Source organism: Mus pahari, chromosome 5 (assembly GCF_900095145.1).
Source record: "Mus pahari chromosome 5, PAHARI_EIJ_v1.1, whole genome shotgun sequence".
NCBI classification, from domain to species: domain Eukaryota; kingdom Metazoa; phylum Chordata; class Mammalia; order Rodentia; family Muridae; genus Mus; species Mus pahari.
In genome coordinates this window covers 112,835,914-112,843,984 of record NC_034594.1, presented here as the reverse complement: position 1 = coordinate 112,843,984, position 8,071 = coordinate 112,835,914, and the positions used below count along the sequence as shown (strand labels likewise).

Sequence of the window (8,071 nt, the reverse complement as noted above, 5' to 3'; positions counted from 1 at the left end):
TTTCTTTCTTTCTTTCTTTCTTTCTTTCTTTCTTTCTTTCTTTTTTGGCTTTTCAAAGTGTTTTAATGACAGAGGCAGTTTGGAAACCTGGACATAGTGATCATACCTTCTCATTTACAAGTGCCTTGTGTGACTCACACTATAGGAATGCACAGGTGTGTACACAGTAGATTATCTTTGATGCAAAGAGCTCCACTGTGAGCCTTGGTGTCACCATTTTTACATAAAATTCATCATGTGACAGGAATGCAGAGGTGGACACACCTACTTGTGTTCAAACAACTTTAATGATACCAGGTAAGTAGATCTTGCTTCTGACCTTTTATTGCACACAACTGAATGTAAGTGGCCTGGACTGAAACATGCACACTGGGGAACCAAACACAAGACTTTGAGGAAGCAGGGAGGGTACACAGGCGAGGAGAGTGAAGAAATGACCTTAGAAACAGGCGTGGTCCACAGTGACAGTGAAACTATGGAGTGCTGTGGCTAGAGGCAAGGCCTTCGAGGCTGGGGTGGCCCTGGGGGTTTCTCATCTAAGTCATAGTGTTTCTGCCAGTCCGGCTTGGCACGGGGACACTTTGTTTGGACGGTACACAGTGGTGATTATGTGTTTGCTGCACGTTAGCAGATCATTCAAGTAGTTTCAATTTAAATGTTTTCTAAAGTAATCTTTACTTTATTCAAGATTGGTAGAAAATACAGAGTCTGGGGGCTTGACACTTCATTCCACGGTGCTTTTCGAAATGAAGGGGACCCTGGCCACAGGATACTTTCAAGATCCATGTTCCCCTCCTTCTTTGGTCTGGGTTTGAAAGTCTTCCAGAACCCACGCCACAGCCTTCAGTGGAACACACAGGTCCTGCTGGGTCTTCCTTCATTACAAATTTTATAACAGATTATGCTGCCAGATCTGCTGGCCTTGTGTACTTTGTCACCCGTGAGAGGACTGTGGAGTTCTGAGGCCTCAGTGACTATGAAGACCCAATGGGAGCTTCATGAAGAGGCTGCAACATAGTGAAGTACTGGGCAATCTGAGGCTCACTGAGGGCCTCTGTCACGTACGAGGCTGCCTCCACGATTTGTGGTGTCTGCCACCATAAAGCTCAGATGCTATTTGAGGATTCCAAGGCTACTCCTGGGCTCACAGGCCTTACTTAGTATATGTATGGGCAGTCTGAGAAGTTACACTCAAAGTAATGGCTGGCATACAGCCAGTCAGGAGCTCCTGTGTAGGGGTTCTTGCCTGGAGAGAACCACCTGGTCCGCCACTCTGCGTCCTCTTTGGCACGCTCTTTTCTGGCCTCTCTCTGCTTTTCCTCTAGCCGCTCCTTCTCCTGGCCGGCCAGATCCATGTTTCCGTTCTCCATGCCTTGTATGCCAGGACAGAGGCGGCAGTCTGTGGGTGGCAGAGTCTTCTCCATGCCTGATTCCAACTCATTGAGACTCACAGTGAAGCTGGTGACGTTGTACATCTGAGCAGAGTTGGGAGGCCAGCTGTTGATCTTCCAGAGTAGCTTACTGCCAGGGATGACCTGTACCGTCTCCTGAGCCACAGGAACATCATCCGCCATATCGCCAGGCACGTCACTCTTAGCTTTCTCGGGGCCATCATCCGTCTTGGCCTTCCTGGCATGGTCACCTCTCTTCTCTTCTTAAAGGACTCGTATGAAGCAGGATCTACGCCTCACAAGCACTCTGTCCACTTGCCATACATAAAGAGCTTCTTCCTGGTTTTGCCTTGAATGTACCCTTCTACTCTGTGAAGTTCCTTCCCAAACAATCCACAAGGCTTGAAGTGAAGTATACACTTATCTCCAGTTCTGTGATTTATGATCTCCACTACCCCATACTGCTATATCCATAGCTGCCCAAGGATGACATTGTGTACACAGCAGGTAGGGTTGGTCCAGGTATAGGTTTCATTATGTTTGAGCAGCTCCAGTGTGATGGTCCCCCGGGGCTCAGCCTCCACACTCTTGCCCCAGAACTTCAGATTTGGGTAGATGGAACCGTGGAACCTGAAGTCTTGATTGAGACCTTCTGAATAAAATGCACTAATAGGAGGGTGGTAACTGACATGCTCAGATATAAATCTGAACCCCAAGTCTTCCCTGATCAACTCATATGTCTCTCCCAAGAGTGGGTTAAAGGGTTTGCCAGTTCTCTCCCACTGGGAAGCCACAGCCGAGACCGCAAAGGCAGCTACAGACTGCATCCTCTCCAGGGGCTGGGGCTGACTTGAGGCTTTGTGAATGAGGTACACATGCTCCATGTACACTGCTGCAGGAAGCTCAGTGGCTCATTGAAGGCAATTGGCATTGTGATCTTGGAGAGCTCCAAGCCAATGCATTTCTTCAGGATACTCCACACACTGAAGTCGCTTCTGGTGAACATGGGCGCAGAAAGGGCTGTCCTGTGCTTTTGAGTTCCATTCTCTTGTGGTGGTTTTTCCCCATTTTTCCCACTCCTAGTACTTTTGCTGATATCCAAGTCAATCATAGCACTAATTTTATTTGCCTCTGAAAATTCTCCTGTAGAAGAATTATCAGAATCAAAGCCTGTGACGGCATCAAAGAATTCTTCCTCCCCGTTCATCCTTCAGTGACAAGGCTGTCACTGTTCTGGGGTTTGGTCTTCCTAATGGATCATATCTGATCTATATTTATGTGGAAGTTGTGTGGATCCTGGAAATCCGAGCCACCGACCCCATGGCCGCCCTGCCCACAACTGCAGCTGGCAATCCTCTGACACCCAAGCGGAAGTGCGGCCCACGCCTCTCCGACCCACAGCCCCTTTCTTATTTAAAAGAAATATGTAGAGAAGAGTTCATGCAGTCGTCTGTTGAGTGACTATGTATCAATCAAATACAGTAATTCTTAAATTACAAAGGACAAAAAAGGCACTAAATGTTCATCTGAAAGATAAAGTACACACATCATCTATAAGATTCTCTTCTACTACGAAGCATGATTTTGGGTGTGTTTTGATCAGAGTTAGAAGGATTTTAGATTACTCAGTCATTTGCCTCATTTCAGAAAACTGCTTTTGTGGTTTTTCAATGACTAGTTATAGTCACAGAGTTTCAAAAGAAGTTCTTTACAGATGTGGAATCTTACTTCCCACACATATTATACTGAGTACTTTATGCCTGTCTTGTCCATAGTTTATGCCATCTCATAGAATGGGAATTTATCTAAGATTGAACCTAGTTTTACTTGGTTACTCATGATTTCCCTCTTACCTGACAAAAATTCTATAGAACAAAACACATACAAACAAACAAGCAAACAGACAAAACTAGTGTGGGAACAGAATATTCTGTAATGAAAATGTGTATCAGTATCAATAAGGATTTAGTCATGCAGCTTTCCACAATAAGCCAAAAGCTATTTATGAAGACAATTAGGTAAGTGTTTGCTTTTATTTCTCTTTCAAACAGGCAAAGCTTGAAATTAGCAACTAAACTATTCTAGGTGTGTAGAAACACATGAAAGTGAATCAGAAGGCCAAACTTTACTATAAAATGTTGGTGTTGCCTACTATAGCATTCGCCTAACTCAACTTCTCTTTCCTCTTCTGCTAGGCAATATTCCTCCATAGTATTGCCTTTACTGACCAACACACACACACACACACACACACACACACACACACACACCACCTATATGAGGTTAAATTTATTGTGGGGCCATCATTGTTTTGGATAGAGTTCTTGCATTAAACTAAGCAGACAAAACCAACATGAAGTTATCATTTTAAGGTCCAAGTTCACAGCCAGAGCTATGCTACGTATGTAGATAACCTCACCTTAAAAAAAAAAATCAAGAGAGAGTATAGTCAGTGATGGCCTTGGAATGTAAATTCTGTTCCACAATTTTCTTCTTTTTGTGAGTTGCTTTTCATGATAGTTCAATTTTTGTTAGATTTTTTTTTTAATTATCTTTAATCTCTTTTTACAGTCCAGTCATTACCCACCTCCTGTCCCTCCCTCTGACATTTCCTCATCCCATTCTGCTTTCCCCTAGTCTCCAAGAGGATGTCCGCACCCCACTCCACCTCCCACCCCTCATCTCACCTCACCAGACCTTCCCACTCCCTGGGGCCTCAAGTCTCTCCAAGGTTAGGTGCATCTTCTCTCACTGAGGTCAGACCCCTTCAGTCCTCTGCTGTATATATGTTGGGGGCCTCATATCAGCTGGTGTATGTTGCCTGGTTGGTGGCTCAGTGTCTGAGAGATCTCGGAGGTCCAGGTTAGTTGAGGCTGCTGGTCACCCTCCTCCTCAGCTTCTTCCAGCCTTTCCCTAATTCATCCACAGGGGGCCCTGATTTTTGTCAATTGGTTGTGTGTTCAGCTGTTGTTTTTAAAACTCAGTATATCCTGCTCTGCCCATTTTTTTCAACCCAGTTTCACCATTCTTTTGCAGCTTGTCACTATACCTTGGAATTTTGCTAGGCCTTCGTTGCTTACCCATCTCCTTCTCCACATCCTGGCTACTTTCAACCTATTTCCTCACAATTATCTAGATTTATCCTTTAGAACCTTAAACTTAGCTCACGGAGTGTTAGCTGTGTGACCCCGGGTACCTAGTGGTCATGGGAAAAAGTTTTATTTTATTCCAAAAGAGAAAGTAAGCCATTGAAAGGTATAGGTGCCAGGAAGCCACATAAAGAGCCTTACCTTTTCAAAGTGTCCCCGGTGCTGAGTGAAAAGTGGATTGTCAGGAAGTTCCAGCCAATCAGAGGGACTAATGAAGTCTCAGTGGGTGTACAGATGTGAGGTGATGGAGGCTTGGGCTGAGGTAATATCAGTAATTAGGGCTGGGTCAGTTCTAGAAATAGGTTTAACTGATGACACTTGCTGACGAACTGGAGGGAGGAAGTAAAGACAATAATTAGGGTGTGGGAGAAGGGCAAGGAAGCTTCCAGAAGTCTCTTCCAGGCTTGAGATGCCCTGTGCATATGAATAGGCACTAACACAAATAATTCTGGAGCCTGGTAGAAGAATACAAGCTAATGAAATATATTTGGAATTCAGTATAGAATTATATTTACTGTCCTGGATACAGAGAGACACAGCTGCAGAAAGCAGTCACCCTAAAGCTGCTCCTACATTCAGAGACTGAGTCATGGAGCCCTCAAAGTAGGCTAAGAGGGAGCTAGCTGTGGGAGAGGGAGCAGGAAAACCAGGAGGGAGATGACTTGTGCCAGCCAAGAAGTGAGTGCTACAGGAAGGTGTCACTAGGCTGAGTAAACTGAGCACAGGAAAGTATCTGCTGAATGTGGCTCATGAGGTGAGAGATCGGTTTGATATGCTAGTACTATTTTTTGCCATCACCTGGTCTCTCCTGACCTTAGTCTCTGGCCTTCTTGTTGCAATTTTGGAAACACTTTTTGGTCCCTCCCCTCAAGTCATTCTGTACAGATCTAAACCAATCCTGGCTTCAAGACCATATAAATATAGGAAGTGATGTAGCACAGTGATCGCTGTCTGCAGGTAGCCCAGCCACACTGGAATTCTGGCTCTTACCTATTGGTTGGCCCAATGTCTCTTTCCTCCGTTTCCGTTTCCTTCATTTGCGAAATGGAGACATAAACACACCTTCCCACACAAAGTCCTTGATGAAAGAGTCATGTGTCTTCCTTCCTTCCTTCCTTTCTTTCTTTCTTTCTTTCTTTCTTTCTTTCTTTCTTTCTTTCTTTCTTTCTTTCTTTCTTTCTTTCTTACTTTCTCTTTGCATTAGCTGATGATTTCCTTTCCTATTGCCAGGAGAAAACACCATGACCAAAGCAACTTACACAGGAAAGAGTTTATTGAGGATTTACAATTTCAGTGGGTAAGTCCATGACTCATGTCAGGCACCATGAAGCAAAAAGATAGGCAGGTAGTCCTTTCAAAGTAGAAGTAGCTGAGGGCTGATAAGTTTATCTTCAAGTGAGAGAGGCAAGATAGATAGATAGATAGATAGATAGATAGATAGATAGATAGATAGATAGATAGACAGGCCAACATGGGGGACAGAAAGAAACAATTTCAGAGACAGGGAGAGGGAAGGGGAGAGAGAGAGGGAGACATACAGACACATACACAGAGAGTGACAGAGATAGGGAAACAAGGGCAAAGGAGGGCGAAGGCTCTAGGAATGGAATGGCATGGGCTTTTGCACTCCCAAGGCTAACTCGCAGTGATATATCTCTGCCAGGAAGAGCATGCCTATTCTATCCAAATAGTTATACCAGCTAAGGACCATGTATCCAAACAAATAAACCAATAGGAGACATTCCCATTCAAACATCACAGCTGGCATTTTTAAGAGAGGAATTTAAAAAGTCCACTGTAGTTAAAAGAAACTCAGGATGTGATACTGAAATCTACATAATTTATTAAAATTGTCTATATATTGTCAATATTGTCTATCTAGGTTAAAATATATAAAATACTATTGGCATAGATGCAAAAATAAACATTTTTACTATACAAACATTTGAATTAATATAATTTGACAGCTGTATAACAAGTAGGCATAAAACTATCACTAACATTATGTCTACATTAACTCCATTAACAACTCACATAACACATCCTATATTGCTTTGAAGAAAGTTTTAAACATCAAATAACTTCAGTTAAAAAAAAAAATCCACCAAGGAGTCATGTTCTTAAGAATGAGAATGGCAGGATATCAGAAAATAGATGCTAAAAAATAATTGAATTATGACTTTAAAATAAAAAAAGATTATTTGTAGGGGAGCAGGGCAGGGGGAGGGTATAGTGGACTTGTGGGATAGCATTTGAAATGTAAATGAAGAAAATATCTAATAAAATAATTAAAAAAGATTATTTGTAATTTCTATTCTTTCTCCAGACTTAAAATCAAGCAAAAGGCAAAACAAATGAGTTTCTTTAGTTTTCAGAAAACAAACAAACAAACAAAAAACAACAAGAACCCACAAAATTTCAATTGCCTTTCTTAGGAGATGTTTTAGTACACACTCTTTTTTTTTTCGAGACGGGGTTTCTCTGTGTAGCCCTGGCTGTCCTGGAACTCACTTTGTAGACCAGGCTGGCCTCGAACTCAGAAATCCCCCTGCCTCTGCCTCCAGAGTTCTGAGATTAAAAGTGTGGGCCACCACACCCGGCTAGTACACACTCTTGAGTATTAAACGAAAGCGGGGAGGGACAAGGGATGCAGGCATCAGTGGCTGTACCAAATACAAAGAAAAATGGGGAGTGAGGGAGAGGTGGGCTTAGTCCACTGTCAGCCCTGGGCATGGCCAAGGAGGCCGGGTTCCTAGGAAAAGTACCAAGTCTGGGAACTGACCGTATCCCTGTACTTGAAGTGATCTTTAGGACTTACTGGCGCTGGTCCAATGGCTCAGTAGGAAAATCCCTTGCTGCCAAGACTGAGCTAATCTCCAGAAGCCAGTGTGGAGGAAGTGACTTCTGAAAGCTGTACTCTGGCATGCCCACAGCATGTGGGCAAGTGCACATGCAACAATAATAAAAGAAATAATAAATGACAGTACAAAAGCAAGTGAGCTTCAGGATAATCCAGGTCCGTGAGGTATGCAGGACAGTTTTGCAACACTAACTTGATTTGAAATAACAAATTATAGTTAAAGTATGCTTGCATCTTCCCCCTCTGGAATTAACTTATAGATAAAACTTGGTGATGATTATGCGTCCAAATATAAAAGCCATTTTGTGGTTTTGTTTGGCGGTATAATCTTTTGGAAACAATTAGCTCATGACGGTAGCGCCTTCATAAATGGGAGTAGTGCCCATACAGAATACGTTCTTCCCTCTGAAGACTCAGAAAATCTGTACTTTACAATTTGAAAAAAAATGCCTGCCTCAGAACTGGCCCATGCTAGTAATGGGATCTCAAAAACCCCCAGGCTTCACAACTGGGAGAAGAATTTCCTTGTTTGTCAGTAAGTCTTTCGTCACAGCAGCCTGAGCTCCAGTGGAAATCAGTCTCGATTCTCCAAAAGTTCTAGTTTTGATTGATGGTACAGTGTGTGTGTATGTGTGTGTGTGTGTGTGTGTGTGTGTGTGTGTGTGTGTGTG

General features: G+C 43.2%; 1 pseudogene; it reads right to left on the bottom strand.

The window, feature by feature from the left end:
- Positions 1-1,157: 1,157 nt before the first annotated feature.
- Positions 1,158-2,651, bottom strand: LOC110322255 (annotated as a pseudogene).
- Between the last annotated feature and the right edge of the window lie 5,420 nt (positions 2,652-8,071).